The sequence below is a fragment of the Kogia breviceps genome, chromosome 9, assembly GCF_026419965.1.
Source record: "Kogia breviceps isolate mKogBre1 chromosome 9, mKogBre1 haplotype 1, whole genome shotgun sequence".
NCBI classification, from domain to species: domain Eukaryota; kingdom Metazoa; phylum Chordata; class Mammalia; order Artiodactyla; family Physeteridae; genus Kogia; species Kogia breviceps.
In genome coordinates, this window is record NC_081318.1 from 2184095 (window position 1) to 2195009 (window position 10915).

The window sequence follows — 10915 nt, forward strand, 5'->3', positions numbered from 1 at the left end:
TAAAGAAGCACTCAACATCGTAGTCATCAGAAAGATGCAAATTAAAATCACGAGGGTACAACACAACATACTCATTAGCATGACTACGATTAAAAAAGAACAACTGGAATTCCAATTTGTTTCTGGTTGGTAAGTAAAGTGGTAAAACCACTTTGGAAACTGTTTAACAGTTCCTTATAAAATTAAACATGTAAGCTTTTATTCGGTAACTGCATTCATGTTTTCATAAAAAGTAAAAAAATAAGGCTTCCCTGGTGGCGCGGTGGTTAAGAATCCGCCTGCCAATGCAGGGGACACGGGTTCGAGCCCTGGTCCGGGAGGATCCCACATGCTGCGGAGCAACTAAGCCCGTGCGCCACAACTACTGAGCCTGCGCTGTAGAGCCCGCGAGCCACAGCTACTGAAGCCCACGTGCCTAGAGCCCGTGCTCCGCGGCAAGAGAAGCCACCGCAGTGAGAAGCCCGCGCACCGCAGCGAAGAGCAGCCCCCGCTCGCGCAGCTAGAGAAAGCCCGCACGCAGCAACGAAGACCCAACGCAGCCAAAAATAAAAAATAAATAAAAATTAAAACAACAACAACAACAAACCAACCAAACAAGAAAACGTACATCTGAAAGATTTGCATCCTTGTGTTCGTGGAACTACTCACGATTGTCAAAAACTGGAAACAACTCAAATGGCCGCCAGGGGGTGAGAGGGCAAGCAGACGGTGGCGTATTCACCCACTGGGAGGCCGCTGGCCGACAAAGCGGGATATAAGCCATGTGGCCAAGTCAACCACGTGGGTGACTCTCACTGACTGAAGCTGAAAAGAGAAGCCACCCCCACCCCCTCCAACACCACACATTCTGTATGTCTCCACTTATATGATGTCCACGTCCTGGCTACACTAATCAGTGATGAGATATGTTGATTACGTCTGGGAGGTGGGACAGGAGGCAGCCTCCTGACAAGGCGGAGATGCTCTTTATCCTGATAGGGTGTGGGCTTCACAGGTGTATCAGTTTGGCAACATTATTCAGTTAAGATTTGTGCGTTTCAGTGTATTTAAATGTATGCCCCACAGAACTGTAAAAATGTGGTAAGAATTGAGTGGGGTCTTGAGAACGGGAGGCGGTCAGTGAAACAAGGACGGTGGGACGTTGGTAATCGTTGAACTGGGCGATGGGGTCTCGAGAGTCTGATACACAGTCCTGCGTGCGTGTCTGCAATGGTCCAGGCAGGAGGTGGTGTTGTCTCTGACCTCCCAGTCTCCTTGTTCAGGTTTGATGGCTCCCAGATCTTGGTGGGAGAGTTACGGCAGGTCCTGGGAGGTACCCAGAGCGTGGGATCACAGCCTGCACCTGCATATGTGGGGAGCTGAGAGAGAAAGCCTCACGGTAGGCGGGGCAGCCCCGAGCACCCTGACAGAGAACCGTGGATGGACGTGTGTGACTTCCGCTCCGCCTCCAGCTCTGGGCCAGCTCCCCGAGAAGCTCGCGTCTCCAGTGTCAACGTGGCGTCAGGACGACATGGGTCCTGATGTAGGCGCCAGGTGAAGAGGAGGGTAGAGTTCTGCGCCTGTCGGCGTCCCGGAACCAACGGGATTCTAGCAGTCCCCTTTCTACAACCCCACACCCAGTCCATGCGAAAGGAAAAGAACCTGGCCCAAAGGCGGTGGGCGTTTATGCCCAGATGTCCATATTGTGACCCGCGGATGTGGCATCTGGGGAAGCAGTGGGCAGTTTGCTTGGCAGCAGCAAAGTGGGCGTGTGCTGTCATTGCTGTGCATGGACCCAGAGCAAAAGCCAATCTCGGTTGCTACGAAGGGGGCTATTTGCTCCATTGTCTTTTAAAAATTTTTTATTGAATTATAGTTGATTTACAATGTCATGTCAGTTTAAGATGTACAGCAAAGTCTTTCAGATATGTTCTTTTATACCTTCTCTTCCAATATAGGTTATTACAAGATATTGAGTAGAGCTTACTGTGCTGTACGGAAGGTCCTTGTTGTTTATCTATGCTCCACTGTCTTTTTTTTTTTGCGGTACGCGGGCCTCTCACTGTTGCGGCCTCTCCCATTGCGGGGCACAGGCTCCGGACGCGCAGGCTCAGCGGCCACGGCTCACCGGCCCAGCCGCTCCGCGGCGCGTGGGATCTTCCCGGACCGGGGCATGAACCCGCGTCCCCCGCATCGGCAGGCGGACTCTCAACCGCTGCGCCACCAGGGAAGCCCTCCATTGTCCTTTGATTTCTAAACCTCGAGGGATGCTGACAGCCAGAGGGGCAACGCTGTATAATAGGAAGAATCCCCAGTTCAAAGTCTGGAGAATTGTGTTGGAGTTCTGCTTCACTGTTTACTAGCTAAGTTGTGGTTCTTTCTTACTGTACTTACTGATGCCATCATAACCCCAATTGCTGACATTAGGTGATTTGTTAAGTTGAATGTTTCTGTTCATTGGAGTGACTGTTGAATACCTGCTAGGGAGCTGAAGAGATCACCAAAGCTTAGTGGTGATCATTTTTGAAAACAGACTTCCATTGGCTGGAAAGTCAAGATGATGAGTCTGCCTGTACACCGGGCTCAGATGGGCCCCAGGAGATTCTGTATCTGCACAAATCCGAGTTTCGAAGCATCCAGATAATTGAAACTTGTCATTCTAACTTTCTGGGTCTTTGTTCAAGTCTGCCTCTGTTTGGCCTCTCTAATCCACTGTTCTCACCTGTATTCTGTTCTTTCTTAAATGCCAAGTTCAGATTCTGCCCCCTCTGTGCAGGCCTCACTGGTGATCTGGTGTAAAATAAATAATAATTATAGATACAATAAAACTACAGTCACACTTTAAATGCATGTTAATGTGCCATTCTTCGTGGCCATTCCTTTCTGTGATCTCTGTCCCGTTCTTCAAGGGATACCTGCTTTTTTGGTTGGAGGCCTGGGATTGTTCCAGCAGGAGTGGAAAGAAAAAAAGGACGTTGATTGTCAGCTGGTGACGTCCCAAATAGGATTTTTATGATGTCAAAATAATCATGGATTCCAGGCTTTGCTAAGAAAGGAAATCTTTCCCAAGGTCCCTTATTGGCACTAACCTAGTGAGAGCTAGGTCTGCGGGGAGGACTTCGTGTCCGAGGCAGAGAAAACCCAGGGCAGGCGGCAAGGAGGTGAACAGCTGCCTCCTCGTGGCCTCGTGGGAGGAAGAGAGAGAGGGTGTGATGGTGAGAGCAGGCAGAAGACGTTCCATCCTGACTCGGGCCCACAGAGGGGAGGTCCCAGAAGGACGGTGTGGGGAGGAAACGTCGAGAGCTGGGCGTCCGCCGCACCCTCTGCTGGGAGGCCTGGCGCTGCAGCCCAGATGGGTCCTGCTGAAGCCATGCAGAGGTGCTGGCTGGGCCAGTGTGTGGGCAGAGGCCGGGGCTTGGGACAAAGGGTTGCTGTTTGCCTGGGGATTCCACACCTGGGGTCTGCTGGCCAGCCCCGGGGCCCCTGACGGCACTGGTCACGGCTCAGCAGTGACCGGCCCAGCACGCAGGCTGGAGCATCCACGGTACGGGGTCAGCAGCGGCCCAGAGAGGGCCCGAGAGACCAGCAGCCCTTCATTCGTGTCACCATCAGGTCAGAGAAAGCCCAGACGCCTTGGCAATAAGATTTACGCCCAAGAGACCATTCAAACGGATCAGACTAAGCTGAGACGTCTCGGACTATTTTAGTCTGCTGTCCTTCCCTCACCCCTTCCTTGCCCAGCCAGAGCCCAGATGCCGTCCCCTCCACCCCCCGCTCCTTCCCGCGGGATGAGCAGGTTCTCGGGGAGCAGAGCTGGAGCCTGATGTCAGGGTCGGCCCTCTCGGGGTTCAGTTCGTGTTTGTCTCCCCATGTGTCCTCACCACGCCCCGCGTTTCCTTGCAGGGTGTGCAGGCTTCTCGGGCTGTGGTATTTTCCCGTGTCTAGTGGGCGCACCCCAGCAGTTGGCGTGATGCCACCCGAATACATGCCCAGGGGTACAGTAGCTGACGGAAGCGCCACGCGGGGAGATGGCGCAGCTCTGTGTGTCTGAGGGGTCTGGCCCCACCTGGACCCCGCCGCTGTCTCAGAAGTGCGGCCCGTTAAGCAACGCCTGGTTTGTATTTCTTTTGTACGTTGTGTTCATTGTTTAATGAAGGAACAGTATTTGTCCTTAATGATGCTGACGTGCGGCGTGTCTCTCCGCGTTTTCATGAAGTAGCTGATTTATTTAAATATCTCCAGGCGTCCTGTATTCTAAATATACCTCTGTGTCATATTTTAGATATGAAACACATCTATGAAACAGAAACAGACCCGCGGACGTAGAGAACAGACTTGCGGTTGCCAAGGAGGGGGCCGTGGGGAGGGAAGGGGGGGCGTTTGGGGTGAGCAGATGCGAGCTATCATACATACGATGGATAGACGATGGGGTTCCACTGTACAGCACAGGGAACTATATTCAATATCCTGGGATAAACCATATGGAAAAGGATATGAAAAAGAATATATGTAGGTATAACTGAGTCACTTTGCGGTGCAGCAGAAATTAAGCACAGCATTGTAAATCAGCTATACTTCGATAAAATTTAAAAAATAACAAAATTTTTAAAAAAAAACAACCAAAATAGATCTCTGCAACAACCTGCCGTCGCAGTATTCGATGCCGTTTGAAACGGAGAGGCCATTTCGGTGAAATAACTTGTGCATCCGTCTGCTGGAAAGGGCTCAGGGCTTCAAATGCTGACCCTTGTCAACGGAAAGTGGACCATCATATGCAGAAGATGTCGGCATCCTTCTTTTGGAAGTCGAGGCCATTTCAGAGAGGCATTTCCGTAATTACGAAGTGAAATGAGCGTGAGTGGGCCCCTTTCGGAGGTTCTAGGTACAATCAGAAGACACCTAATCGCCCACCACTCACCCTGATTAAAGCCATTGTCGCCGGGCCCTTCCTCGCCAGGGTGAGAAACAGGTGCCGGGCCCAGATGCAGCCGCGCCGCTCCCCGCTGAGGCTCCTTGCCGAGGCCGCTTTCACCACCCACCAGCGGGAAACAGCTGCTGGCCTGCGTCTGGGGGGCCCACCGCCTCCCATCCCCGGGACCTGCAGGAAGAAAGTTCTGGCACGTCCTCAGCTCGCGCTGCGCAGGTTGAAACTTACCAAGCCACCCCCTTTTCAGTTACAGCCCTTCAGAAAAGGAGACAAAGAATTGGACATTTGTTCACTGGGACAGAAATGGTCCCTTTAAAAATGTATTTGCAGCTGTGCCCAGATACGGTGGGTTTATCGCGTCACCGTGGGGCTGGCACACGCTGCGCCCTGTGGGGAGCCAGACACGCCCTCGCTGGCCCCGTCACCTCATGGCAGGGCCTCTCTCAAAGCCCCGTGAACCGAATCACCAACCACAGGTGAGGCTCTGTGTTTTACGTGGCGCCTCGGTCCTTGTTTTTCCACCTGTTAAAATGAAAGATTCTTGGAATATCGTAGACGTAAGATGTGTTTATGATGCAAAGAGAAAGATGCCCTTTCATCTCTCCACAGCTTTGATGTGATACGAAGCTCTTAGTGCCACCTCCTGCCAGACACGCACCCGAGATGTTATCTGGCCCACAAACTCGGGCGCCTAGTGTAAATACGCGGGAACCAGTTACAAGACGTTTCTGCTTTCAGTGCTTTTTACGAGGAATTTGTCCACTTCTAAATTAATAGAAAGATGAGAAGAGTTTGTTGATATGTTTTTCTTGAAGGTTTAGAATTAAGGGAAGCTTGTTAAGATGGGAAAATAAAAGCGCCTCAGCGTTTATTTACTACTCAGACTTTAGGGCGGTCAAGCCCTCAGTAATCCGGGGTACCTACCTGAGTCGTCCTCCGCTGTATGTAGGCATCTTTGCACATAGAAATGTGAGTTTCTTTCTCTTCGGTTTGGATAAGACAGGCATTTCTCATTTTAATAAATATTGAATTAAGAAGCCCAGTTTTTTCCTCTTCCACAGTCTTGGGTTTTACCTTTGGTTAGAATCTCCCCAAATTTTAAAAGTGTGGTTGCCTGGACCCCACCCCAGTCTACTTAAATGAAAAAAAAAAATCTCTCAGGCCTGGGCTTGGGATGGCCTTTTCTAAGGCTCCTGGCTCAACCTAAGGTACAACCAGGACAGATCCACTGAGTCCCTCCCATTATGTTTTAATGTTATTTTATTCTTTTAAAAATATGCTCATTATTCAAATACATCTAAGCACATGAGCATAAAGAAACCTAAATTTCCCAAGCTAGAAAAATTGGAACCAGTAGCTGTTATATTCGTTTTTGTTCATTAGAGAAACTTTGAATAAGAAACTTAAAGTTGTGTGAAAACTGTGTACATACACTGAAATTTACTTCAGTCTCTGTTGAAATGGCTGGTGACACGTATGACCAAAAGCAGGATTTTTAAAGAGAGAATATTGCAAGACAGACAGAATTCCGAGACTGGGCAAAACCCGTAACATTCAAACTCCCCGGAAATCTGCTCTCCAACTTGCTTCTCATTCATTTAAAAAATCTAGAAACAATCTTCTTTAAATGTTTGTTTCTCCAGAATTAAAATGGGCAGGAAGTTCATGTAGCTAGTTAAAGTCTCAGTTATTGGAAATAATGCTGATACTAGAACATCCAAAATGGGTGTCTTGTGGGTACTTTGGGGGTCAGGAAGGACGTAAGCTTCTCCCTGAAACTTGCTGAATTTGTGAGATCACAGATTTCTCTCTCCAGACTGATGCCCCCCACACACTGTGCCAGACCCAAGCGGAGTCTTTTAGATCATGTTCGAATGATGCAGTTACATGGTTGGGTATAATTTCCGTGCTGACTATATCTTATTATATTCTCATTTTGCAGAAGCTGGTCTTCTGCATATATATGTTCCTCTTTTACTGACCAGAATGTTTAATTAATTAGAATACCCCATCTTACCATCATCCTGCATAATGAGAGTTTACTGTACAGCTATTTTTGGTCGCCTGAAATAGTGGAAAGCTGTTCACAGTGATGAGTACCTGAATCTGCTGATTGTAGACACGAGTAGTTCACAATATCCCATCAGTGGTGATGGGAGCAGACAAGCTAATTGGCCCACTTGAAGGGTAGAGCTCCGCAAAGAGGCTGTCGTTCACGGCTCAAGTTCCATTAATCAGCGCGTCCTCGTGGAGCTCCCGCTGTGTGCCTCGCATGCACTTGGAGATGAGGGGTGCAAAGGCATAAATCAGGGCCCACGGCCTGGGCATCTTTTGATTCGGTTGGAGGCAGGACACCCCCAGTAAAAGAAGATTGCATTTTCGAAAATGATCACATTATATGCGCACGAAAGGAAGTGCTCACTTGCCTGGGGTGGGCAAAATGAACAGGAGAATAAGGAGTGAGACACACCTGCGTGCACTGAACCCCGAGGTGCAGAGCTGACCAAAGCGGTGCTAACACAGACGGTGAGACGGGCCTTCAGGAATGGGCACCCGAAAGGTGCTGGCGTCTCAGGTGAGGAGGAGGCTGCCAGGACCTATCTTCAAGCTCCTGGGCTCTTGTCCTATTGTTGTTTGTGTTTCCTCTTTGCACTGAGACTTTGCTCCAGGAACATGGAATGGCTGAGTTAGGAGAACGGACCTTTCAGCCCCGGGAGATTTGGACCCCAAAGTCAGACACCATCCAGGGTCAGGGTCTGACTGAAGCACACGCTGAGGGTACCGGCTGCTTCCGTTTGATGAGCTGACCGCAGCTTGGAAGGCTGACTGCTGGGCAGACCCCGTCACATTTCAAACGTGCGACTTTATTTACGTTGTTGTCCACTGACAGGTCCCGCTAAAGTCAAAATAATGTCCTTTACTGAGTTGCTCCGGTCACCGTCTGAGATCCGTCTCTCTGAGCCCAGGGCGGGCAGCGTGCCGTGAACGTGCACGGACGGGCAGGGTGCCGGGGGGCAGGCGGCGTGGCAAGTCCCCGGGCGACCGGGGCTCACCCCCAGGCTCATACCTGACTGCCTTCATGACCCAGAAGCTTCACACAGCCTGAGGCCTGACCAGGACCCGAAGGCGGGAGAGAGGAGGAGGAGACGCCGGGTGCCTTGTTTGGACATCACCTGAGTAACATGGTGTCCGCTGACGTTCGTGAAAACAGCTCTCTTTAGAGGTGCATCTGCGCGGCATCAACGTCCATGCACAAACGTGGCAACGAGCAGTCCGCATTTGCAGTGGTGTGTGTGGTTTGTGTTATGTACCCTTCAAGGTTTTGGCGGGGAGAAAGGGACTGGAGCGGAGCCTGGGGAGGGGGCGGTGGTGCCCTAACCCATAATCACGTTCTACGGGGGTGCCTCTGACTACGGCTTCTAGGTGCGTGAATCCTATTTGCACCGACTTTGCACTAAAGCAGTAAGAGTTGAACTCAACCTAATGGCAGGTTTTAAAAAGATCAGAATAAAAGTAACAGGAGGCAGAAACAATTTCCGTTAACACCGGATGGTCCGCACGGGAACTTCCGCTGGGAGGAGACGATTCTGCCGAAAAGGGATTTGCCGGCTCCACGAGGGCCTCTCATTTTTAAATGCAGCGTCACAATGCGATATGTCACTCCTTCTTTTATTTCATCCCCACGTATCTCTCCCACCTGGGCTCGGTTCGCATACTTTTGACTTGATTTACAAATTTACTGTTGGATTTTAGAGGCATTATTGAATCCACGCTGGTGCCAAAACACCCACCATACGTTTCTCTGTTAGGGATTTTGGTGTCCCTTTAACTCTCTCTTGTCATCTTATACTCCTACTGGGACAGCACCTGAGCTTTCAGCAATACCGTCCTCGCAGGGGCTTAGATTGCAGCAGGCGAGACTTGAGTTAGACCCACGCAGTACAGGCAGCCCTTTGATTTCAGACGCACGGTGTCCCTAAGAACCTGTCAAGGTGCAGGGCGGTCCAGAGAGAAAGTTACCTGCTCTCACGGACAGTTTAGCATGAGATTTTGTCCGTCTTATTTTGTCTGTTCAGGCAAACTGCCCAGTGTCACACGTACAAGCATCAAATAATCATGAGAAAGACTAACAGGCAGTATTGGATCAAAAGTAAAAAGTGGGCTTCCCTGGTGGCGCAGTGGTTGAGAATCCGCCTGCCAATGCAGGAGACACGGGTTCGTGCCCCGGTCCGGGAGGATCCCACGTGCCGCGGAGCGGCTGGACCCGTGAGCCATGGCCGCTGCGCCTGCGCGTCCGGAGCCTGTGCTCTGCAACGGGAGAGGCCACAGCGGTGAGAGGCCCGCAAAAAAAAAAAAAGTAAAAAGTGTAGCCGCAAGTAGGTACTGCTTGTGCTGTGACGTAAAATAGCATTGCTGGAAATGAATGCTTCCTCTCGGACACTGTTGGAGGGGCAGGTGGGCCTCCACAATGTAGGATACTCAGTCTGTTTGCTAATCTTGGACATTACGTCTGTCCGCATCTTTTGACTCATCTTCTGGGTTTGGGGGCGGGGTGCCAGTAGAGAACACTGTCTCACCTGAGAGATCAAAGTGCTTCATATTTTGAAAGCTTTTACTACAGTTTCCAAAGTGACCTTCAGAAAGGTTACACCTAGACTCACAGCGTGTGACACTTTCTGTTTCCCCAAACACCTGACAAAGGTAGGTTTTCATCTTTGCCAGCTTGATAGGGAAAAAGGCAATCTTGTTGTCTTAATTTTTTCTTTGAATTAACCTGTCTCAGAATATTAGATTGGATATTATATCTCTTCTTGTGAAAGTATTTCTTTGTGACAATTGCCACTTTGGCCATAGTTTTACTATTGGTTATAGTTGGACATATTTTAAAATGTTGATATTTTTCCTTTTCATTGTATTTATGATGTCTTTCAATTTGTAGAAATTGTAAGCTGTCATGTAATAACATCTACCGAGGTTTTCCCTTATGATTTTTTTCTCTTGCTGCTCTGCTTATGTAAGTAACCTTTACCTCAAGGTTAAAAATAGGTTTAAAAAAAACAAAATATGGTTTCTTTTAGTTTATTTTTAATTATGTCTTCTTTATTTTAGCTTATTCTTCCTAGTTTACTTTTCTTTTAGTTTATTTAGTTTAGTCTTTTATAGTTTATTTTTGTGCAAAGTTTAAAATGAGGTCCTAACTTTATTCCTTTCCAAATAGTTAATGAGTTTTCTCTGTATCATGTTTAAAACTCTCTCCTTTCCCCGGTGATTCTGAACACCACCCTTGTCAGAGCCTAAGTTCTTATTCCCATGAGGACTGCCTTGCCCAAAGCATGCTCCTCAGGCCATGGTTATGAGAGGCTTTAAGAGAAGTTATGTTTGTAAACAAACACGCCCATTCGAATAGTTTTTGGAAGCTCTGTTTAAGCGACATTCACCGAACTTCGTTACGGTAGGAGTTCGCGGCACGTGCACGGGGTGACAGCAGCTGCTGATGAGAACTCACTGACCGGCCGCCGTGCCCGGGTTCTGACTCTCTGCGTGTTAACTTGTGTAATTCATCGTGCTGTGAAGTTGGTGCAGTTGTTACCCCGAGCGACAGACCAGAAACCGAGGCTCCGACTTGCCGATGGCAGCACCGTTTCTGAAACGTGCTGAGCGTCAGACCCCCGCGTGTTCACTCAAGTCTTGAGCAGCGCCTTCGTGGACTCGCGCCGGCCACTCCTGTTCTTCCTGTCGGCTCCCGTCCGCGTCGTCCTGCCACTGTGTTCTTTTTAGCTCTGGCCGTGCAAGTTTCACCTTGAAATTTTCAGTGAGATTAATTCTTTTTGCCAGCTTATGCTTTCATATAACTGTTAAATTCATTTGTCTAATTGTACAAATAGCAATCGAGCAAACTGATAAAACTCTTTAAAGTTGTACCTAAAATTGCAGGACGCTCACAAGTTCGTTTGAGGAAAGTTGATAGTGTTATAGTCCTCGGTTTAACAGATGTGATGTAGATGCTTT